The following is a 16,727-nucleotide window of genomic DNA, read 5'->3' as shown; positions in this document are numbered from 1 at the left end:
AGGAAAGGAGGAGGAGCTGTCAACGGGCATTCTAAGCTGAATGTGCCTGCTCTCGTCAGATCGCGGCCGCCAGCCAGCTTGAGGCCTGGCAAGTACCAGTATGGGTGACCGGCTGGGAATCCCAGGTCCCGTTGACTTTTAAGGCCGTGAGTAGGTTTCTTTCCTTTTCGGAGGTGCGTTCGCACTGCAGAAAGCCCATAGGAAAGGAGGAGGAGCTGTCAACGGGCATTCTAAGCTGAATGTGCCTGCTCTCGTCAGATCGCGGCCGCCAGCCAGCTTGAGGCCTGGCAAGTACCAGTATGGGTGACCGGCTGGGAATCCCAGGTCCCGTTGACTTTTAAGGCCGTGAGTAGGTTTCTTTCCTTTTCGGAGGTGCGTTCGCACTGCAGAAAGCCCATAGGAAAGGAGGAGGAGCTGTCAACGGGCATTCTAAGCTGAATGTGCCTGCTCTCGTCAGATCGCGGCCGCCAGCCAGCTTGAGGCCTGGCAAGTACCAGTATGGGTGACCGGCTGGGAATCCCAGGTCCCGTTGACTTTTAAGGCCGTGAGTAGGTTTCTTTCCTTTTCGGAGGTGCGTTCGCACTGCAGAAAGCCCATAGGAAAGGAGGAGGAGCTGTCAACGGGCATTCTAAGCTGAATGTGCCTGCTCTCGTCAGATCGCGGCCGCCAGCCAGCTTGAGGCCTGGCAAGTACCAGTATGGGTGACCGGCTGGGAATCCCAGGTCCCGTTGACTTTTAAGGCCGTGAGTAGGTTTCTTTCCTTTTCGGAGGTGCGTTCGCACTGCAGAAAGCCCATAGGAAAGGAGGAGGAGCTGTCAACGGGCATTCTAAGCTGAATGTGCCTGCTCTCGTCAGATCGCGTCCGCCAGCCAGCTTGAGGCCTGGCAAGTACCAGTATGGGTGACCGGCTGGGAATCCCAGGTCCCGTTGATTTTTAAGGCCGTGAGTAGGTTTCTTTCCTTTTCGGAGGTGCGTTCGCACTGCAGAAAGCCCATAGGAAAGGAGTAGGAGCTGTCAACGGGCATTCTAAGCTGAATGTGCCTGCTCTCGTCAGATCGCGGCCGCCAGCCAGCTTGAGGCCTGGCAAGTACCAGTATGGGTGACCGGCTGGGAATCCCAGGTCCCGTTGACTTTTAAGGCCGTGAGTAGGTTTCTTTCCTTTTCGGAGGTGCGTTCGCACTGCAGAAAGCCCATAGGAAAGGAGGAGGAGCTGTCAACGGGCATTCTAAGCTGAATGTGCCTGCTCTCGTCAGATCGCGGCCGCCAGCCAGCTTGAGGCCTGGCAAGTACCAGTATGGGTGACCGGCTGGGAATCCCAGGTCCCGTTGACTTTTAAGGCCGTGAGTAGGTTTCTTTCCTTTTCGGAGGTGCGTTCGCACTGCAGAAAGCCCATAGGAAGGGAGGAGGAGCTGCCAACGGGCATTCTAAGCTGAATGTGCATGCTCTCGTCAGATCGCGGCCGCCAGCCAGCTTGAGGCCTGGCAAGTACAAGTATGGGTGACCGGCTGGGAATCCCAGGTCCCGTTGACTTTTAAGGCCGTGAGTAGGTTTCTTTCCTTTTCGGAGGTGCGTTCGCACTGCAGAAAGCCCATAGGAAAGGAGGAGGAGCTGTCAACGGGCATTCTAAGCTGAATGTGCCTGCTCTCGTCAGATCGCGGCCGCCAGCCAGCTTGAGGCCTGGCAAGTACCAGTATGGGTGACCGGCTGGGAATCCCAGGTCCCGTTGACTTTTAAGGCCGTGAGTAGGTTTCTTTCCTTTTCGGAGGTGCGTTCGCACTGCAGAAAGCCCATAGGAAGGGAGGAGGAGCTGTCAACGGGCATTCTAAGCTGAATGTGCCTGCTCTCGTCAGATCGTGGCCGCCAGCCAGCTTGAGGCCTGGCAAGTACCAGTATGGGTGACCGGCTGGGAATCCCAGGTCCCGTTGACTTTTAAGGCCGTGAGTAGGTTTCTTTCCTTTTCGGAGGTGCGTTCGCACTGCAGAAAGCCCATAGGAAAGGAGGAGGAGCTGTCAGCGGGCATTCTAAGCTGAATGTGCCTGCTCTTGTCAGATCGCGGCCGCCAGCCAGCTTGAGGCCTGGCAAGTACCAGTATGGGTGACCGGCTGGGAATCCCAGGTCCCGTTGACTTTTAAGGCCGTGAGTAGGTTTCTTTCCTTTTCGGAGCTGCGTTCGCACTGCAGAAAGCCCATAGGAAAGGAGGAGGAGCTGCCAACGGGCATTCTAAGCTGAATGTGCCTGCTCTCGTCAGATCGCGGCCGCCAGCCAGCTTGAGGCCTGGCAAGTACCAGTATGGGTGACCGGCTGGGAATCCCAGGTCCCGTTGACTTTTAAGGCCGTGAGTAGGTTTCTTTCCTTTTCGGAGGTGCGTTCGCACTGCAGAAAGCCCATAGGAAAGGAGGAGGAGCTGTCAACGGGCATTCTAAGCTGAATGTGCCTGCTCTCGTCAGATCGCGGCCGCCAGCCAGCTTGAGGCCTGGCAAGTACCAGTATGGGTGACCGGCTGGGAATCCCATGTCCCGTTGACTTTTAAGGCCGTGAGTAGGTTTCTTTCCTTTTCGGAGGTGCGTTCGCACTGCAGAAAGCCCATAGGAAAGGAGTAGGAGCTGTCAACGGGCATTCTAAGCTGAATGTGCCTGCTCTCGTCAGATCGCGGCCGCCAGCCAGCTTGAGGCCTGGCAAGTACCAGTATGGGTGACCGGCTGGGAATCCCAGGTCCCGTTGACTTTTAAGGCCGTGAGTAGGTTTCTTTCCTTTTCGGAGGTGCGTTCGCACTGCAGAAAGCCCATAGGAAAGGAGAAGGAGCTGTCAACGGGTATTCTAAGCTGAATGTGCCTGCTCTCGTCAGATCGCGGCCGCCAGCCAGCTTGAGGCCTGGCAAGTACCAGTATGGGTGACCGGCTGGGAATCCCAGGTCCCGTTGACTTTTAAGGCCGTGAGTAGGTTTCTTTCCTTTTCGGAGGTGCGTTCGCACTGCAGAAAGCCCATAGGAAAGGAGGAGGAGCTGTCAACGGGCATTCTAAGCTGAATGTGCCTGCTCTCGTCAGATCGCGGCCGCCAGCCAGCTTGAGGCCTGGCAAGTACCAGTATGGGTGACCGGCTGGGAATCCCAGGTCCCGTTGACTTTTAAGGCCGTGAGTAGGTTTCTTTCCTTTTCGGAGGTGCGTTCGCACTGCAGAAAGCCCATAGGAAAGGAGGAGGAGCTGTCAACGGGCATTCTAAGCTGAATGTGCCTGCTCTCGTCAGATCGCGGCCGCCAGCCAGCTTGAGGCCTGGCAAGTACCAGTATGGGTGACCGGCTGGGAATCCCAGGTCCCGTTGACTTTTAAGGCCGTGAGTAGGTTTCTTTCCTTTTCGGAGGTGCGTTCGCACTGCAGAAAGCCCATAGGAAAGGAGGAGGAGCTGTCAACGGCATTCTAAGCTGAATGTGCCTGCTCTCGTCAGATCGCGGCCGCCAGCCAGCTTGAGGCCTGGCAAGTACCAGTATGGGTGACCGGCTGGGAATCCCAGGTCCCGTTGACTTTTAAGGCCGTGAGTAGGTTTCTTTCCTTTTCGGAGGTGCGTTCGCACTGCAGAAAGCCCATAGGAAAGGAGGAGGAGCTGTCAACGGGCATTCTAAGCTGAATGTGCCTGCTCTCGTCAGATCGCGGCCGCCAGCCAGCTTGAGGCCTGGCAAGTACCAGTATGGGTGACCGGCTGGGAATCCCAGGTCCCGTTGACTTTTAAGGCCGTGAGTAGGTTTCTTTCCTTTTCGGAGGTGCGTTCGCATTGCAGAAAGCCCATAGGAAAGGAGGAGGAGCTGTCAACGGGCATTCTAAGCTGAATGTGCCTGCTCTCGTCAGATCGCGGCCGCCAGCCAGCTTGAGGCCTGGCAAGTACCAGTATGGGTGACCGGCTGGGAATCCCAGGTCCCGTTGACTTTTAATGCCGTGAGTAGGTTTCTTTCCTTTTCGGAGGTGCGTTCGCACTGCAGAAAGCCCATAGGAAAGGAGGAGGAGCTGTCAACGGGCATTCTAAGCTGAATGTGCCTGCTCTCGTCAGATCGCGGCCGCCAGCCAGCTTGAGGCCTGGCAAGTACCAGTATGGGTGACCGGCTGGGAATCCCAGGTCCCGTTGATTTTTAAGGCCGTGAGTAGGTTTCTTTCCTTTTCGGAGGTGCGTTCGCACTGCAGAAAGCCCATAGGAAAGGAGGAGGAGCTGTCAACGGGCATTCTAAGCTGAATGTGCCTGCTCTCGTCAGATCGTGGCCGCCAGCCAGCTTGAGGCCTGGCAAGTACCAGTATGGGTGACCGGCTGGGAATCCCAGGTCCCGTTGACTTTTAAGGCCGTGAGTAGGTTTCTTTCCTTTTCGGAGGTGCGTTCGCACTGCAGAAAGCCCATAGGAAAGGAGGAGGAGCTGCCAACGGGCATTCTAAGCTGAATGTGCCTGCTCTCGTCAGATCGCGGCCGCCAGCCAGCTTGAGGCCTGGCAAGTACCAGTATGGGTGACCGGCTGGGAATCCCAGGTCCCGTTGACTTTTAAGGCCGTGAGTAGGTTTCTTTCCTTTTCGGAGGTGCGTTCGCACTGCAGAAAGCCCATAGGAAAGGAGGAGGAGCTGTCAACGGGCATTCTAAGCTGAATGTGCCTGCTCTCGTCAGATCGCGGCCGCCAGCCAGCTTGAGGCCTGGCAAGTACCAGTATGGGTGACCGGCTGGGAATCCCAGGTCCCGTTGACTTTTAAGGCCGTGAGTAGGTTTCTTTCCTTTTCGGAGGTGCGTTCGCACTGCAGAAAGCCCATAGGAAGGGAGGAGGAGCTGCCAACGGGCATTCTAAACTGAATGTGCATGCTCTCGTCAGATCGCGGCCGCCAGCCAGCTTGAGGCCTGGCAAGTACAAGTATGGGTGATCGGCTGGGAATCCCAGGTCCCGTTGACTTTTAAGGCCGTGAGTAGGTTTCTTTCCTTTTCGGAGGTGCGTTCGCACTGCAGAAAGCCCATAGGAAAGGAGGAGGAGCTGTCAACGGGCATTCTAAGCTGAATGTGCCTGCTCTCGTCAGATCGCGGCCGCCAGCCAGCTTGAGGCCTGGCAAGTACCAGTATGGGTGACCGGCTGGGAATCCCAGGTCCCGTTGACTTTTAAGGCCGTGAGTAGGTTTCTTTCCTTTTCGGAGGTGCGTTCGCACTGCAGAAAGCCCATAGGAAGGGAGGAGGAGCTGTCAACGGGCATTCTAAGCTGAATGTGCCTGCTCTCGTCAGATCGCGGCCGCCAGCCAGCTTGAGGCCTGGCAAGTACCAGCATGGGTGACCGGCTGGGAATCCCAGGTCCCGTTGACTTTTAAGGCCGTGAGTAGGTTTCTTTCCTTTTCGGAGGTGCGTTCGCACTGCAGAAAGCCCATAGGAAAGGAGGAGGAGCTGCCAGCGGGAATTCTAAGCTGAATGTGCCTGCTCTCGTCAGATCGCGGCCGCCAGCCAGCTTGAGGCCTGGCAAGTACCAGTATGGGTGACCGGCTGGGAATCCCAGGTCCCGTTGACTTTTAAGGCCGTGAGTAGGTTTCTTTCCTTTTCGGAGCTGCGTTCGCACTGCAGAAAGCCCATAGGAAAGGAGGAGGAGCTGCCAACGGGCATTCTAAGCTGAATGTGCCTGCTCTCGTCAGATCGCGGCCGCCAGCCAGCTTGAGGCCTGGCAAGTACCAGTATGGGTGACCGGCTGGGAATCCCAGGTCCCGTTGACTTTTAAGGCCGTGAGTAGGTTTCTTTCCTTTTCGGAGGTGCGTTCGCACTGCAGAAAGCCCATAGGAAAGGAGGAGGAGCTGTCAACGGGCATTCTAAGCTGAATGTGCCTGCTCTCGTCAGATCGCGGCCGCCACCCAGCTTGAGGCCTGGCAAGTACCAGTATGGGTGACCGGCTGGGAATCCCAGGTCCCGTTGACTTTTAAGGCCGTGAGTAGGTTTCTTTCCTTTTCGGAGGTGCGTTCGCACTGCAGAAAGCCCATAGGAAAGGAGGAGGAGCTGTCAACGGGCATTCTAAGCTGAATGTGCCTGCTCTCGTCAGATCGCGGCCGCCAGCCAGCTTGAGGCCTGGCAAGTACCAGTATGGGTGACCGGCTGGGAATCCCAGGTCCCGTTGACTTTTAAGGCCGTGAGTAGGTTTCTTTCCTTTTCGGAGGTGCGTTCGCACTGCAGAAAGCCCATAGGAAAGGAGTAGGAGCTGTCAACGGGCATTCTAAGCTGAATGTGCCTGCTCTCGTCAGATCGCGGCCGCCAGCCAGCTTGAGGCCTGGCAAGTACCAGTATGGGTGACCGGCTGGGAATCCCAGGTCCCGTTGACTTTTAAGGCCGTGAGTAGGTTTCTTTCCTTTTCGGAGGTGCGTTCGCACTGCAGAAAGCCCATAGGAAAGGAGGAGGAGCTGTCAACGGGCATTCTAAGCTGAATGTGCCTGCTCTCGTCAGATCGCGGCCGCCAGCCAGCTTGAGGCCTGGCAAGTACCAGTATGGGTGACCGGCTGGGAATCCCAGGTCCCGTTGACTTTTAAGGCCGTGAGTAGGTTTCTTTCCTTTTCGGAGGTGCGTTCGCACTGCAGAAAGCCCATAGGAAAGGAGGAGGAGCTGTCAACGGGCATTCTAAGCTGAATGTGCCTGCTCTCGTCAGATCGCGGCCGCCAGCCAGCTTGAGGCCTGGCAAGTACCAGTATGGGTGACCGGCTGGGAATCCCAGGTCCCGTTGACTTTTAAGGCCGTGAGTAGGTTTCTTTCCTTTTCGGAGGTGCGTTCGCACTGCAGAAAGCCCATAGGAAAGGAGTAGGAGCTGTCAACGGGCATTCTAAGCTGAATGTGCCTGCTCTCGTCAGATCGCGGCCGCCAGCCAGCTTGAGGCCTGGCAAGTACCAGTATGGGTGACCGGCTGGGAATCCCAGGTCCCGTTGACTTTTAAGGCCGTGAGTAGGTTTCTTTCCTTTTCGGAGGTGCGTTCGCACTGCAGAAAGCCCATAGGAAAGGAGAAGGAGCTGTCAACGGGTATTCTAAGCTGAATGTGCCTGCTCTCGTCAGATCGCGGCCGCCAGCCAGCTTGAGGCCTGGCAAGTACCAGTATGGGTGACCGGCTGGGAATCCCAGGTCCCGTTGACTTTTAAGGCCGTGAGTAGGTTTCTTTCCTTTTCGGAGGTGCGTTCGCACTGCAGAAAGCCCATAGGAAAGGAGGAGGAGCTGTCAACGGGCATTCTAAGCTGAATGTGCCTGCTCTCGTCAGATCGCGGCCGCCAGCCAGCTTGAGGCCTGGCAAGTACCAGTATGGGTGACCGGCTGGGAATCCCAGGTCCCGTTGACTTTTAAGGCCGTGAGTAGGTTTCTTTCCTTTTCGGAGGTGCGTTCGCACTGCAGAAAGCCCATAGGAAAGGAGGAGGAGCTGTCAACGGGCATTCTAAGCTGAATGTGCCTGCTCTCGTCAGATCGCGGCCGCCAGCCAGCTTGAGGCCTGGCAAGTACCAGTATGGGTGACCGGCTGGGAATCCCAGGTCCCGTTGACTTTTAAGGCCGTGAGTAGGTTTCTTTCCTTTTCGGAGGTGCGTTCGCACTGCAGAAAGCCCATAGGAAAGGAGGAGGAGCTGTCAACGTGCATTCTAAGCTGAATGTGCCTGCTCTCGTCAGATCGCGGCCGCCAGCCAGCTTGAGGCCTGGCAAGTACCAGTATGGGTGACCGGCTGGGAATCCCAGGTCCCGTTGACTTTTAAGGCCGTGAGTAGGTTTCTTTCCTTTTCGGAGGTGCGTTCGCACTGCAGAAAGCCCATAGGAAAGGAGGAGGAGCTGTCAACGGGCATTCTAAGCTGAATGTGCCTGCTCTCGTCAGATCGCGGCCGCCAGCCAGCTTGAGGCCTGGCAAGTACCAGTATGGGTGACCGGCTGGGAATCCCAGGTCCCGTTGACTTTTAAGGCCGTGAGTAGGTTTCTTTCCTTTTCGGAGGTGCGTTCGCACTGCAGAAAGCCCATAGGAAAGGAGGAGGAGCTGTCAACGGGTATTCTAAGCTGAATGTGCCTGCTCTCGTCAGATCGCGGCCGCCAGCCAGCTTGAGGCCTGGCAAGTACCAGTATGGGTGACCGGCTGGGAATGCCAGGTCCCGTTGACTTTTAAGGCCGTGAGTAGGTTTCTTTCCTTTTCGGAGGTGCGTTCGCACTGCAGAAAGCCCATAGGAAAGGAGGAGGAGCTGTCAACGGGCATTCTAAGCTGAATGTGCCTGCTCTCGTCAGATCGCGGCCGCCAGCCAGCTTGAGGCCTGGCAAGTACCAGTATGGGTGACCGGCTGGGAATCCCAGGTCCCGTTGACTTTTAAGGCCGTGAGTAGGTTTCTTTCCTTTTCGGAGGTGCGTTCGCACTGCAGAAAGCCCATAGGAAAGGAGGAGGAGCTGTCAACGGGCATTCTAAGCTGAATGTGCCTGCTCTCGTCAGATCGCGGCCGCCAGCCAGCTTGAGGCCTGACAAGTACCAGTATGGGTGACCGGCTGGGAATCCCAGGTCCCGTTGACTTTTAAGGCCGTGAGTAGGTTTCTTTCCTTTTCGGAGGTGCGTTCGCACTGCAGAAAGCCCATAGGAAAGGAGGAGGAGCTGTCAACGGGCATTCTAAGCTGAATGTGCCTGCTCTCGTCAGATCGCGGCCGCCAGCCAGCTTGAGGCCTGGCAAGTACCAGTATGGGTGAACGGCTGGGAATCCCAGGTCCCGTTGACTTTTAAGGCCGTGAGTAGGTTTCTTTCCTTTTCGGAGGTGCGTTCGCACTGCAGAAAGCCCGTAGGAAAGGAGGAGGAGCTGTCAACGGGCATTCTAAGCTGAATGTGCCTGCTCTCGTCAGATCGTGGCCGCCAGCCAGCTTGAGGCCTGGCAAGTACCAGTGTGGGTGACCGGCTGGGAATCCCAGGTCCCGTTGACTTTTAAGGCCGTGAGTAGGTTTCTTTCCTTTTCGGAGGTGCGTTCGCACTGCAGAAAGCCCATAGGAAAGGAGGAGGAGCTGTCAACGGGCATTCTAAGCTGAATGTGCCTGCTCTCGTCAGTTCGCGGCCGCCAGCCAGCTTGAGGCCTGACAAGTACCAGTATGGGTGACCGGCTGGGAATCCCAGGTCCCGTTGACTTTTAAGGCCGTGAGTAGGTTTCTTTCCTTTTCGGAGGTGCGTTCGCACTGCAGAAAGCCCATAGGAAAGGAGGAGGAGCTGTCAACGGGCATTCTAAGCTGAATGTGCCTGCTCTCGTCAGATCGCGGCCGCCAGCCAGCTTGAGGCCTGGCAAGTACCAGTATGGGTGAACGGCTGGGAATCCCAGGTCCCGTTGACTTTTAAGGCCGTGAGTAGGTTTCTTTCCTTTTCGGAGGTGCGTTCGCACTGCAGAAAGCCCATAGGAAAGGAGGAGGAGCTGTCAACGGGCATTCTAAGCTGAATGTGCCTGCTCTCGTCAGATTGCGGCCGCCAGCCAGCTTGAGGCCTGGCAAGTACCAGTATGGGTGACCGGCTGGGAATCCCAGGTCCCGTTGACTTTTAAGGCCGTGAGTAGGTTTCTTTCCTTTTCGGAGGTGCGTTCGCACTGCAGAAAGCCCATAGGAAAGGAGGAGGAGCTGTCAACGGGCATTCTAAGCTGAATGTGCCTGCTCTCGTCAGATCGTGGCCGCCAGCCAGCTTGAGGCCTGGCAAGTACCAGTGTGGGTGACCGGCTGGGAATCCCAGGTCCCGTTGACTTTTAAGGCCGTGAGTAGGTTTCTTTCCTTTTCGGAGGTGCGTTCGCACTGCAGAAAGCCCATAGGAAAGGAGGAGGAGCTGTCAACGGGCATTCTAAGCTGAATGTGCCTGCTCTCGTCAGATCGTGGCCGCCAGCCAGCTTGAGGCCTGGCAAGTACCAGTGTGGGTGACCGGCTGGGAATCCCAGGTCCCGTTGACTTTTAAGGCCGTGAGTAGGTTTCTTTCCTTTTCGGAGGTGCGTTCGCACTGCAGAAAGCCCATAGGAAAGGAGGAGGAGCTGTCAACGGGCATTCTAAGCTGAATGTGCCTGCTCTCGTCAGTTCGCGGCCGCCAGCCAGCTTGAGGCCTGACAAGTACCAGTATGGGTGACCGGCTGGGAATCCCAGGTCCCGTTGACTTTTAAGGCCGTGAGTAGGTTTCTTTCCTTTTCGGAGGTGCGTTCGCACTGCAGAAAGCCCATAGGAAAGGAGGAGGAGCTGTCAACGGGCATTCTAAGCTGAATGTGCCTGCTCTCGTCAGATCGCGGCCGCCAGCCAGCTTGAGGCCTGGCAAGTACCAGTATGGGTGAACGGCTGGGAATCCCAGGTCCCGTTGACTTTTAAGGCCGTGAGTAGGTTTCTTTCCTTTTCGGAGGTGCGTTCGCACTGCAGAAAGCCCATAGGAAAGGAGGAGGAGCTGTCAACGGGCATTCTAAGCTGAATGTGCCTGCTCTCGTCAGATTGCGGCCGCCAGCCAGCTTGAGGCCTGGCAAGTACCAGTATGGGTGACCGGCTGGGAATCCCAGGTCCCGTTGACTTTTAAGGCCGTGAGTAGGTTTCTTTCCTTTTCGGAGGTGCGTTCGCACTGCAGAAAGCCCATAGGAAAGGAGGAGGAGCTGTCAACGGGCATTCTAAGCTGAATGTGCCTGCTCTCGTCAGATCGTGGCCGCCAGCCAGCTTGAGGCCTGGCAAGTACCAGTGTGGGTGACCGGCTGGGAATCCCAGGTCCCGTTGACTTTTAAGGCCGTGAGTAGGTTTCTTTCCTTTTCGGAGGTGCGTTCGCACTGCAGAAAGCCCATAGGAAAGGAGGAGGAGCTGTCAACGGGAATTCTAAGCTGAATGTGCCTGCTCTCGTCAGTTCGCGGCCGCCAGCCAGCTTGAGGCCTGACAAGTACCAGTATGGGTGACCGGCTGGGAATCCCAGGTCCCGTTGACTTTTAAGGCCGTGAGTAGGTTTCTTTCCTTTTCGGAGGTGCGTTCGCACTGCAGAAAGCCCATAGGAAAGGAGGAGGAGCTGTCAACGGGCATTCTAAGCTGAATGTGCCTGCTCTCGTCAGATCGCGGCCGCCAGCCAGCTTGAGGCCTGGCAAGTACCAGTATGGGTGACCGGCTGGGAATCCCAGGTCCCGTTGACTTTTAAGGCCGTGAGTAGGTTTCTTTCCTTTTCGGAGGTGCGTTCGCACTGCAGAAAGCCCATAGGAAAGGAGGAGGAGCTGTCAACGGGCATTCTAAGCTGAATGTGCCTGCTCTCGTCAGATCGCGGCCGCCAGCCAGCTTGAGGCCTGGCAAGTACCAGTATGGGTGACCGGCTGGGAATCCCAGGTCCCGTTGACTTTTAAGGCCGTGAGTAGGTTTCTTTCCTTTTCGGAGGTGCGTTCGCACTGCAGAAAGCCCATAGGAAAGGAGGAGGAGCTGTCAACGGGCATTCTAAGCTGAATGTGCCTGCTCTCGTCAGATCGCGGCCGCCAGCCAGCTTGAGGCCTGGCAAGTACCAGTATGGGTGACCGGCTGGGAATCCCAGGTCCCGTTGACTTTTAAGGCCGTTAGTAGGTTTCTTTCCGTTTCGGAGGTGCGTTCGCACTGCAGAAAGCCCATAGGAAAGGAGGAGGAGCTGTCAACAGGCATTCTAAGCTGAATGTGCCTGCTCTCGTCAGATCGCGGCCGCCAGCCAGCTTGAGGCCTGGCAAGTACCAGTATGGGTGACCGGCTGGGAATCCCAGGTCCCGTTGACTTTTAAGGCCGTGAGTAGGTTTCTTTCCTTTTCGGAGGTGCGTTCGCACTGCAGAAAGCCCATAGGAAAGGAGGAGGAGCTGTCAACAGGCATTCTAAGCTGAATGTGCCTGCTCTCGTCAGATCGCGGCCGCCAGCCAGCTTGAGGCCTGGCAAGTACCAGTATGGGTGACCGGCTGGGAATCCCAGGTCCCGTTGACTTTTAAGGCCGTGAGTAGGTTTCTTTCCTTTTCGGAGGTGCGTTCGCACTGCAGAAAGCCCATAGGAAAGGAGGAGGAGCTGTCAACGGGCATTCTAAGCTGAATGTGCCTGCTCTCGTCAGATCGCGGCCGCCAGCCAGCTTGAGGCCTGGCAAGTACCAGTATGGGTGACCGGCTGGGAATCCCAGGTCCCGTTGACTTTTAAGGCCGTGAGTAGGTTTCTTTCCTTTTCGGAGGTGCGTTCGCACTGCAGAAAGCCCATAGGAAAGGAGGAGGAGCTGTCAACGGGTATTCTAAGCTGAATGTGCCTGCTCTCGTCAGATCGCGGCCGCCAGCCAGCTTGAGGCCTGGCAAGTACCAGTATGGGTGACCGGCTGGGAATGCCAGGTCCCGTTGACTTTTAAGGCCGTGAGTAGGTTTCTTTCCTTTTCGGAGGTGCGTTCGCACTGCAGAAAGCCCATAGGAAAGGAGGAGGAGCTGTCAACGGGCATTCTAAGCTGAATGTGCCTGCTCTCGTCAGATCGCGGCCGCCAGCCAGCTTGAGGCCTGGCAAGTACCAGTATGGGTGACCGGCTGGGAATCCCAGGTCCCGTTGACTTTTAAGGCCGTGAGTAGGTTTCTTTCCTTTTCGGAGGTGCGTTCGCACTGCAGAAAGCCCATAGGAAAGGAGGAGGAGCTGTCAACGGGCATTCTAAGCTGAATGTGCCTGCTCTCGTCAGATCGTGGCCGCCAGCCAGCTTGAGGCCTGGCAAGTACCAGTGTGGGTGACCGGCTGGGAATCCCAGGTCCCGTTGACTTTTAAGGCCGTGAGTAGGTTTCTTTCCTTTTCGGAGGTGCGTTCGCACTGCAGAAAGCCCATAGGAAAGGAGGAGGAGCTGTCAACGGGCATTCTAAGCTGAATGTGCCTGCTCTCGTCAGATCGCGGCCGCCAGCCAGCTTGAGGCCTGACAAGTACCAGTATGGGTGACCGGCTGGGAATCCCAGGTCCCGTTGACTTTTAAGGCCGTGAGTAGGTTTCTTTCCTTTTCGGAGGTGCGTTCGCACTGCAGAAAGCCCATAGGAAAGGAGGAGGAGCTGTCAACGGGCATTCTAAGCTGAATGTGCCTGCTCTCGTCAGATCGCGGCCGCCAGCCAGCTTGAGGCCTGGCAAGTACCAGTATGGGTGAACGGCTGGGAATCCCAGGTCCCGTTGACTTTTAAGGCCGTGAGTAGGTTTCTTTCCTTTTCGGAGGTGCGTTCGCACTGCAGAAAGCCCATAGGAAAGGAGGAGGAGCTGTCAACGGGCATTCTAAGCTGAATGTGCCTGCTCTCGTCAGATCGTGGCCGCCAGCCAGCTTGAGGCCTGGCAAGTACCAGTGTGGGTGACCGGCTGGGAATCCCAGGTCCCGTTGACTTTTAAGGCCGTGAGTAGGTTTCTTTCCTTTTCGGAGGTGCGTTCGCACTGCAGAAAGCCCATAGGAAAGGAGGAGGAGCTGTCAACGGGCATTCTAAGCTGAATGTGCCTGCTCTCGTCAGTTCGCGGCCGCCAGCCAGCTTGAGGCCTGACAAGTACCAGTAAGGGTGACCGGCTGGGAATCCCAGGTCCCGTTGACTTTTAAGGCCGTGAGTAGGTTTCTTTCCTTTTCGGAGGTGCGTTCGCACTGCAGAAAGCCCATAGGAAAGGAGGAGGAGCTGTCAACGGGCATTCTAAGCTGAATGTGCCTGCTCTCGTCAGATCGCGGCCGCCAGCCAGCTTGAGGCCTGGCAAGTACCAGTATGGGTGAACGGCTGGGAATCCCAGGTCCCGTTGACTTTTAAGGCCGTGAGTAGGTTTCTTTCCTTTTCGGAGGTGCGTTCGCACTGCAGAAAGCCCATAGGAAAGGAGGAGGAGCTGTCAACGGGCATTCTAAGCTGAATGTGCCTGCTCTCGTCAGATTGCGGCCGCCAGCCAGCTTGAGGCCTGGCAAGTACCAGTATGGGTGACCGGCTGGGAATCCCAGGTCCCGTTGACTTTTAAGGCCGTGAGTAGGTTTCTTTCCTTTTCGGAGGTGCGTTCGCACTGCAGAAAGCCCATAGGAAAGGAGGAGGAGCTGTCAACGGGCATTCTAAGCTGAATGTGCCTGCTCTCGTCAGATCGTGGCCGCCAGCCAGCTTGAGGCCTGGCAAGTACCAGTGTGGGTGACCGGCTGGGAATCCCAGGTCCCGTTGACTTTTAAGGCCGTGAGTAGGTTTCTTTCCTTTTCGGAGGTGCGTTCGCACTGCAGAAAGCCCATAGGAAAGGAGGAGGAGCTGTCAACGGGCATTCTAAGCTGAATGTGCCTGCTCTCGTCAGTTCGCGGCCGCCAGCCAGCTTGAGGCCTGACAAGTACCAGTATGGGTGACCGGCTGGGAATCCCAGGTCCCGTTGACTTTTAAGGCCGTGAGTAGGTTTCTTTCCTTTTCGGAGGTGCGTTCGCACTGCAGAAAGCCCATAGGAAAGGAGGAGGAGCTGTCAACGGGCATTCTAAGCTGAATGTGCCTGCTCTCGTCAGATCGCGGCCGCCAGCCAGCTTGAGGCCTGGCAAGTACCAGTATGGGTGACCGGCTGGGAATCCCAGGTCCCGTTGACTTTTAAGGCCGTGAGTAGGTTTCTTTCCTTTTCGGAGGTGCGTTCGCACTGCAGAAAGCCCATAGGAAAGGAGGAGGAGCTGTCAACGGGCATTCTAAGCTGAATGTGCCTGCTCTCGTCAGATCGCGGCCGCCAGCCAGCTTGAGGCCTGGCAAGTACCAGTATGGGTGACCGGCTGGGAATCCCAGGTCCCGTTGACTTTTAAGGCCGTTAGTAGGTTTCTTTCCGTTTCGGAGGTGCGTTCGCACTGCAGAAAGCCCATAGGAAAGGAGGAGGAGCTGTCAACAGGCATTCTAAGCTGAATGTGCCTGCTCTCGTCAGATCGCGGCCGCCAGCCAGCTTGAGGCCTGGCAAGTACCAGTATGGGTGACCGGCTGGGAATCCCAGGTCCCGTTGACTTTTAAGGCCGTGAGTAGGTTTCTTTCCTTTTCGGAGGTGCGTTCGCACTGCAGAAAGCCCATAGGAAAGGAGGAGGAGCTGCCAACGGGCATTCTAAGCTGAATGTGCCTGCTCTCGTCAGATCGCGGCCGCCAGCCAGCTTGAGGCCTGGCAAGTACCAGTATGGGTGACTGGCTGGGAATCCCAGGTCCCGTTGACTTTTAAGGCCGTGAGTAGGTTTCTTTCCTTTTCGGAGGTGCGTTCGCACTGCAGAAAGCCCATAGGAAAGGAGGAGGAGCTGTCAACGGGCATTCTAAGCTGAATGTGCCTGCTCTCGTCAGATCGCGGCCGCCAGCCAGCTTGAGGCCTGGCAAGTACCAGTATGGGTGACCGGCTGGGAATCCCAGGTCCCGTTGACTTTTAAGGCCGTGAGTAGGTTTCTTTCCTTTTCGGAGGTGCGTTCGCACTGCAGAAAGCCCATAGGAAAGGAGGAGGAGCTGCCAACGGGCATTCTAAGCTGAATGTGCCTGCTCTCGTCAGATCGCGGCCGCCAGCCAGCTTGAGGCCTGGCAAGTACCAGTGTGGGTGACCGGCTGGGAATCCCAGGTCCCGTTGACTTTTAAGGCCGTGAGTAGGTTTCTTTCCTTTTCGGAGGTGCGTTCGCACTGCAGAAAGCCCATAGGAAAGGAGGAGGAGCTGCCAACGGGCATTCTAAGCTGAATGTGCCTGCTCTCGTCAGATCGCGGCCGCCAGCCAGCTTGAGGCCTGGCAAGTACCAGTATGGGTGACCGGCTGGGAATCCCAGGTCCCGTTGACTTTTAAGGCCGTGAGTAGGTTTCTTTCCTTTTCGGAGGTGCGTTCGCACTGCAGAAAGCCCATAGGAAAGGAGGAGGAGCTGTCAACGGGCATTCTAAGCTGAATGTGCCTGCTCTCGTCAGATCGCGGCCGCCAGCCAGCTTGAGGCCTGGCAAGTACCAGTATGGGTGACCGGCTGGGAATCCCAGGTCCCGTTGACTTTTAAGGCCGTGAGTAGGTTTCTTTCCTTTTCGGAGGTGCGTTCGCACTGCAGAAAGCCCATAGGAAAGGAGGAGGAGCTGTCAACGGGCATTCTAAGCTGAATGTGCCTGCTCTCGTCAGATCGCGGCCGCCAGCCAGCTTGAGGCCTGGCAAGTACCAGTATGGGTGACCGGCTGGGAATCCCAGGTCCCGTTGACTTTTAAGGCCGTGAGTAGGTTTCTTTCCTTTTCGGAGGTGCGTTCGCACTGCAGAAAGCCCATAGGAAAGGAGGAGGAGCTGCCAACGGGCATTCTAAGCTGAATGTGCCTGCTCTCGTCAGATCGCGGCCGCCAGCCAGCTTGAGGCCTGGCAAGTACCAGTATGGGTGACCGGCTGGGAATCCCAGGTCCCGTTGACTTTTAAGGCCGTGAGTAGGTTTCTTTCCTTTTCGGAGGTGCGTTCGCACTGCAGAAAGCCCATAGGAAAGGAGGAGGAGCTGTCAACGGGCATTCTAAGCTGAATGTGCCTGCTCTCGTCAGATCGCGGCCGCCAGCCAGCTTGAGGCCTGGCAAGTACCAGTGTGGGTGACCGGCTGGGAATCCCAGGTCCCGTTGACTTTTAAGGCCGTGAGTAGGTTTCTTTCCTTTTCGGAGGTGCGTTCGCACTGCAGAAAGCCCATAGGAAAGGAGGAGGAGCTGCCAACGGCATTCTAAGCTGAATGTGCCTGCTCTCGTCAGATCGCGGCCGCCAGCCAGCTTGAGGGCCTGGCAAGTACCAGTATGGGTGACCGGCTGGGAATCCCAGGTCCCGTTGACTTTTAAGGCCGTGAGTAGGTTTCTTTCCTTTTCGGAGGTGCGTTCGCACTGCAGAAAGCCCATAGGAAAGGAGGA

At 56.6% G+C, this 16,727-nt stretch overlaps 79 pseudogenes; all 79 read left to right on the top strand.

Moving 5' to 3' along the window:
• The first annotated feature begins 18 nt into the window (after positions 1–18).
• On the top strand, positions 19–137 carry LOC136601886 (5S ribosomal RNA; annotated as a pseudogene).
• An 80-nt stretch (positions 138–217) lies between these two features.
• Positions 218–336, top strand: LOC136601884 (5S ribosomal RNA; annotated as a pseudogene).
• Positions 337–416: 80 nt separating this feature from the next.
• LOC136601883 (5S ribosomal RNA) lies at positions 417–535 on the top strand (annotated as a pseudogene).
• An 80-nt stretch (positions 536–615) lies between these two features.
• Positions 616–734, top strand: LOC136601882 (5S ribosomal RNA; annotated as a pseudogene).
• An 80-nt stretch (positions 735–814) lies between these two features.
• LOC136601856 (5S ribosomal RNA) lies at positions 815–933 on the top strand (annotated as a pseudogene).
• Positions 934–1,013: 80 nt separating this feature from the next.
• LOC136601881 (5S ribosomal RNA) lies at positions 1,014–1,132 on the top strand (annotated as a pseudogene).
• Positions 1,133–1,212: 80 nt separating this feature from the next.
• LOC136601880 (5S ribosomal RNA) lies at positions 1,213–1,331 on the top strand (annotated as a pseudogene).
• A 279-nt stretch (positions 1,332–1,610) lies between these two features.
• Positions 1,611–1,729, top strand: LOC136601879 (5S ribosomal RNA; annotated as a pseudogene).
• An 80-nt stretch (positions 1,730–1,809) lies between these two features.
• LOC136601809 (5S ribosomal RNA) lies at positions 1,810–1,928 on the top strand (annotated as a pseudogene).
• An 80-nt stretch (positions 1,929–2,008) lies between these two features.
• On the top strand, positions 2,009–2,127 carry LOC136601839 (5S ribosomal RNA; annotated as a pseudogene).
• Positions 2,128–2,207: 80 nt separating this feature from the next.
• LOC136601799 (5S ribosomal RNA) lies at positions 2,208–2,326 on the top strand (annotated as a pseudogene).
• Positions 2,327–2,406: 80 nt separating this feature from the next.
• On the top strand, positions 2,407–2,525 carry LOC136601837 (5S ribosomal RNA; annotated as a pseudogene).
• Positions 2,526–2,605: 80 nt separating this feature from the next.
• LOC136601878 (5S ribosomal RNA) lies at positions 2,606–2,724 on the top strand (annotated as a pseudogene).
• Positions 2,725–2,804: 80 nt separating this feature from the next.
• On the top strand, positions 2,805–2,923 carry LOC136601783 (5S ribosomal RNA; annotated as a pseudogene).
• An 80-nt stretch (positions 2,924–3,003) lies between these two features.
• On the top strand, positions 3,004–3,122 carry LOC136601876 (5S ribosomal RNA; annotated as a pseudogene).
• An 80-nt stretch (positions 3,123–3,202) lies between these two features.
• Positions 3,203–3,321, top strand: LOC136601875 (5S ribosomal RNA; annotated as a pseudogene).
• Positions 3,322–3,599: 278 nt separating this feature from the next.
• LOC136601897 (5S ribosomal RNA) lies at positions 3,600–3,718 on the top strand (annotated as a pseudogene).
• An 80-nt stretch (positions 3,719–3,798) lies between these two features.
• Positions 3,799–3,917, top strand: LOC136601874 (5S ribosomal RNA; annotated as a pseudogene).
• Positions 3,918–3,997: 80 nt separating this feature from the next.
• Positions 3,998–4,116, top strand: LOC136601785 (5S ribosomal RNA; annotated as a pseudogene).
• Positions 4,117–4,196: 80 nt separating this feature from the next.
• Positions 4,197–4,315, top strand: LOC136601808 (5S ribosomal RNA; annotated as a pseudogene).
• An 80-nt stretch (positions 4,316–4,395) lies between these two features.
• Positions 4,396–4,514, top strand: LOC136601797 (5S ribosomal RNA; annotated as a pseudogene).
• Positions 4,515–4,594: 80 nt separating this feature from the next.
• On the top strand, positions 4,595–4,713 carry LOC136601872 (5S ribosomal RNA; annotated as a pseudogene).
• Positions 4,714–4,992: 279 nt separating this feature from the next.
• LOC136601871 (5S ribosomal RNA) lies at positions 4,993–5,111 on the top strand (annotated as a pseudogene).
• An 80-nt stretch (positions 5,112–5,191) lies between these two features.
• On the top strand, positions 5,192–5,310 carry LOC136601772 (5S ribosomal RNA; annotated as a pseudogene).
• Positions 5,311–5,390: 80 nt separating this feature from the next.
• LOC136601857 (5S ribosomal RNA) lies at positions 5,391–5,509 on the top strand (annotated as a pseudogene).
• An 80-nt stretch (positions 5,510–5,589) lies between these two features.
• Positions 5,590–5,708, top strand: LOC136601796 (5S ribosomal RNA; annotated as a pseudogene).
• Positions 5,709–5,788: 80 nt separating this feature from the next.
• Positions 5,789–5,907, top strand: LOC136601773 (5S ribosomal RNA; annotated as a pseudogene).
• Positions 5,908–5,987: 80 nt separating this feature from the next.
• On the top strand, positions 5,988–6,106 carry LOC136601870 (5S ribosomal RNA; annotated as a pseudogene).
• Positions 6,107–6,186: 80 nt separating this feature from the next.
• Positions 6,187–6,305, top strand: LOC136601869 (5S ribosomal RNA; annotated as a pseudogene).
• Positions 6,306–6,385: 80 nt separating this feature from the next.
• Positions 6,386–6,504, top strand: LOC136601868 (5S ribosomal RNA; annotated as a pseudogene).
• An 80-nt stretch (positions 6,505–6,584) lies between these two features.
• On the top strand, positions 6,585–6,703 carry LOC136601867 (5S ribosomal RNA; annotated as a pseudogene).
• An 80-nt stretch (positions 6,704–6,783) lies between these two features.
• LOC136601865 (5S ribosomal RNA) lies at positions 6,784–6,902 on the top strand (annotated as a pseudogene).
• Positions 6,903–6,982: 80 nt separating this feature from the next.
• Positions 6,983–7,101, top strand: LOC136601782 (5S ribosomal RNA; annotated as a pseudogene).
• An 80-nt stretch (positions 7,102–7,181) lies between these two features.
• LOC136601864 (5S ribosomal RNA) lies at positions 7,182–7,300 on the top strand (annotated as a pseudogene).
• Positions 7,301–7,380: 80 nt separating this feature from the next.
• LOC136601885 (5S ribosomal RNA) lies at positions 7,381–7,499 on the top strand (annotated as a pseudogene).
• An 80-nt stretch (positions 7,500–7,579) lies between these two features.
• LOC136601826 (5S ribosomal RNA) lies at positions 7,580–7,698 on the top strand (annotated as a pseudogene).
• An 80-nt stretch (positions 7,699–7,778) lies between these two features.
• LOC136601863 (5S ribosomal RNA) lies at positions 7,779–7,897 on the top strand (annotated as a pseudogene).
• An 80-nt stretch (positions 7,898–7,977) lies between these two features.
• LOC136601792 (5S ribosomal RNA) lies at positions 7,978–8,096 on the top strand (annotated as a pseudogene).
• Positions 8,097–8,176: 80 nt separating this feature from the next.
• On the top strand, positions 8,177–8,295 carry LOC136601862 (5S ribosomal RNA; annotated as a pseudogene).
• Positions 8,296–8,375: 80 nt separating this feature from the next.
• Positions 8,376–8,494, top strand: LOC136601779 (5S ribosomal RNA; annotated as a pseudogene).
• An 80-nt stretch (positions 8,495–8,574) lies between these two features.
• On the top strand, positions 8,575–8,693 carry LOC136601846 (5S ribosomal RNA; annotated as a pseudogene).
• An 80-nt stretch (positions 8,694–8,773) lies between these two features.
• On the top strand, positions 8,774–8,892 carry LOC136601825 (5S ribosomal RNA; annotated as a pseudogene).
• An 80-nt stretch (positions 8,893–8,972) lies between these two features.
• LOC136601832 (5S ribosomal RNA) lies at positions 8,973–9,091 on the top strand (annotated as a pseudogene).
• Positions 9,092–9,171: 80 nt separating this feature from the next.
• Positions 9,172–9,290, top strand: LOC136601845 (5S ribosomal RNA; annotated as a pseudogene).
• Positions 9,291–9,370: 80 nt separating this feature from the next.
• On the top strand, positions 9,371–9,489 carry LOC136601814 (5S ribosomal RNA; annotated as a pseudogene).
• An 80-nt stretch (positions 9,490–9,569) lies between these two features.
• Positions 9,570–9,688, top strand: LOC136601824 (5S ribosomal RNA; annotated as a pseudogene).
• An 80-nt stretch (positions 9,689–9,768) lies between these two features.
• LOC136601821 (5S ribosomal RNA) lies at positions 9,769–9,887 on the top strand (annotated as a pseudogene).
• An 80-nt stretch (positions 9,888–9,967) lies between these two features.
• On the top strand, positions 9,968–10,086 carry LOC136601831 (5S ribosomal RNA; annotated as a pseudogene).
• Positions 10,087–10,166: 80 nt separating this feature from the next.
• Positions 10,167–10,285, top strand: LOC136601843 (5S ribosomal RNA; annotated as a pseudogene).
• An 80-nt stretch (positions 10,286–10,365) lies between these two features.
• LOC136601813 (5S ribosomal RNA) lies at positions 10,366–10,484 on the top strand (annotated as a pseudogene).
• An 80-nt stretch (positions 10,485–10,564) lies between these two features.
• LOC136601820 (5S ribosomal RNA) lies at positions 10,565–10,683 on the top strand (annotated as a pseudogene).
• Positions 10,684–10,763: 80 nt separating this feature from the next.
• Positions 10,764–10,882, top strand: LOC136601854 (5S ribosomal RNA; annotated as a pseudogene).
• Positions 10,883–10,962: 80 nt separating this feature from the next.
• Positions 10,963–11,081, top strand: LOC136601860 (5S ribosomal RNA; annotated as a pseudogene).
• An 80-nt stretch (positions 11,082–11,161) lies between these two features.
• Positions 11,162–11,280, top strand: LOC136601859 (5S ribosomal RNA; annotated as a pseudogene).
• Positions 11,281–11,360: 80 nt separating this feature from the next.
• LOC136601858 (5S ribosomal RNA) lies at positions 11,361–11,479 on the top strand (annotated as a pseudogene).
• An 80-nt stretch (positions 11,480–11,559) lies between these two features.
• LOC136601829 (5S ribosomal RNA) lies at positions 11,560–11,678 on the top strand (annotated as a pseudogene).
• Positions 11,679–11,758: 80 nt separating this feature from the next.
• LOC136601828 (5S ribosomal RNA) lies at positions 11,759–11,877 on the top strand (annotated as a pseudogene).
• An 80-nt stretch (positions 11,878–11,957) lies between these two features.
• Positions 11,958–12,076, top strand: LOC136601847 (5S ribosomal RNA; annotated as a pseudogene).
• An 80-nt stretch (positions 12,077–12,156) lies between these two features.
• LOC136601791 (5S ribosomal RNA) lies at positions 12,157–12,275 on the top strand (annotated as a pseudogene).
• An 80-nt stretch (positions 12,276–12,355) lies between these two features.
• On the top strand, positions 12,356–12,474 carry LOC136601873 (5S ribosomal RNA; annotated as a pseudogene).
• Positions 12,475–12,554: 80 nt separating this feature from the next.
• LOC136601819 (5S ribosomal RNA) lies at positions 12,555–12,673 on the top strand (annotated as a pseudogene).
• Positions 12,674–12,753: 80 nt separating this feature from the next.
• Positions 12,754–12,872, top strand: LOC136601777 (5S ribosomal RNA; annotated as a pseudogene).
• An 80-nt stretch (positions 12,873–12,952) lies between these two features.
• LOC136601842 (5S ribosomal RNA) lies at positions 12,953–13,071 on the top strand (annotated as a pseudogene).
• Positions 13,072–13,151: 80 nt separating this feature from the next.
• On the top strand, positions 13,152–13,270 carry LOC136601818 (5S ribosomal RNA; annotated as a pseudogene).
• Positions 13,271–13,549: 279 nt separating this feature from the next.
• On the top strand, positions 13,550–13,668 carry LOC136601841 (5S ribosomal RNA; annotated as a pseudogene).
• Positions 13,669–13,748: 80 nt separating this feature from the next.
• On the top strand, positions 13,749–13,867 carry LOC136601812 (5S ribosomal RNA; annotated as a pseudogene).
• An 80-nt stretch (positions 13,868–13,947) lies between these two features.
• On the top strand, positions 13,948–14,066 carry LOC136601817 (5S ribosomal RNA; annotated as a pseudogene).
• Positions 14,067–14,146: 80 nt separating this feature from the next.
• Positions 14,147–14,265, top strand: LOC136601830 (5S ribosomal RNA; annotated as a pseudogene).
• Positions 14,266–14,345: 80 nt separating this feature from the next.
• On the top strand, positions 14,346–14,464 carry LOC136601835 (5S ribosomal RNA; annotated as a pseudogene).
• Positions 14,465–14,544: 80 nt separating this feature from the next.
• LOC136601823 (5S ribosomal RNA) lies at positions 14,545–14,663 on the top strand (annotated as a pseudogene).
• Positions 14,664–14,743: 80 nt separating this feature from the next.
• On the top strand, positions 14,744–14,862 carry LOC136601827 (5S ribosomal RNA; annotated as a pseudogene).
• An 80-nt stretch (positions 14,863–14,942) lies between these two features.
• Positions 14,943–15,061, top strand: LOC136601840 (5S ribosomal RNA; annotated as a pseudogene).
• Positions 15,062–15,141: 80 nt separating this feature from the next.
• LOC136601810 (5S ribosomal RNA) lies at positions 15,142–15,260 on the top strand (annotated as a pseudogene).
• Positions 15,261–15,340: 80 nt separating this feature from the next.
• On the top strand, positions 15,341–15,459 carry LOC136601807 (5S ribosomal RNA; annotated as a pseudogene).
• Positions 15,460–15,539: 80 nt separating this feature from the next.
• On the top strand, positions 15,540–15,658 carry LOC136601795 (5S ribosomal RNA; annotated as a pseudogene).
• An 80-nt stretch (positions 15,659–15,738) lies between these two features.
• LOC136601798 (5S ribosomal RNA) lies at positions 15,739–15,857 on the top strand (annotated as a pseudogene).
• An 80-nt stretch (positions 15,858–15,937) lies between these two features.
• On the top strand, positions 15,938–16,056 carry LOC136601786 (5S ribosomal RNA; annotated as a pseudogene).
• Positions 16,057–16,136: 80 nt separating this feature from the next.
• LOC136601794 (5S ribosomal RNA) lies at positions 16,137–16,255 on the top strand (annotated as a pseudogene).
• Positions 16,256–16,335: 80 nt separating this feature from the next.
• On the top strand, positions 16,336–16,454 carry LOC136601775 (5S ribosomal RNA; annotated as a pseudogene).
• Positions 16,455–16,727: the final 273 nt, after the last annotated feature.

This window comes from Eleutherodactylus coqui, unplaced genomic scaffold (genome assembly GCF_035609145.1).
Source record: "Eleutherodactylus coqui strain aEleCoq1 unplaced genomic scaffold, aEleCoq1.hap1 HAP1_SCAFFOLD_836, whole genome shotgun sequence".
Classification (NCBI taxonomy): domain Eukaryota; kingdom Metazoa; phylum Chordata; class Amphibia; order Anura; family Eleutherodactylidae; genus Eleutherodactylus; species Eleutherodactylus coqui.
Note: the sequence above shows the minus strand (reverse complement) of the source record. Positions and strands in the feature narration are given on the sequence as shown.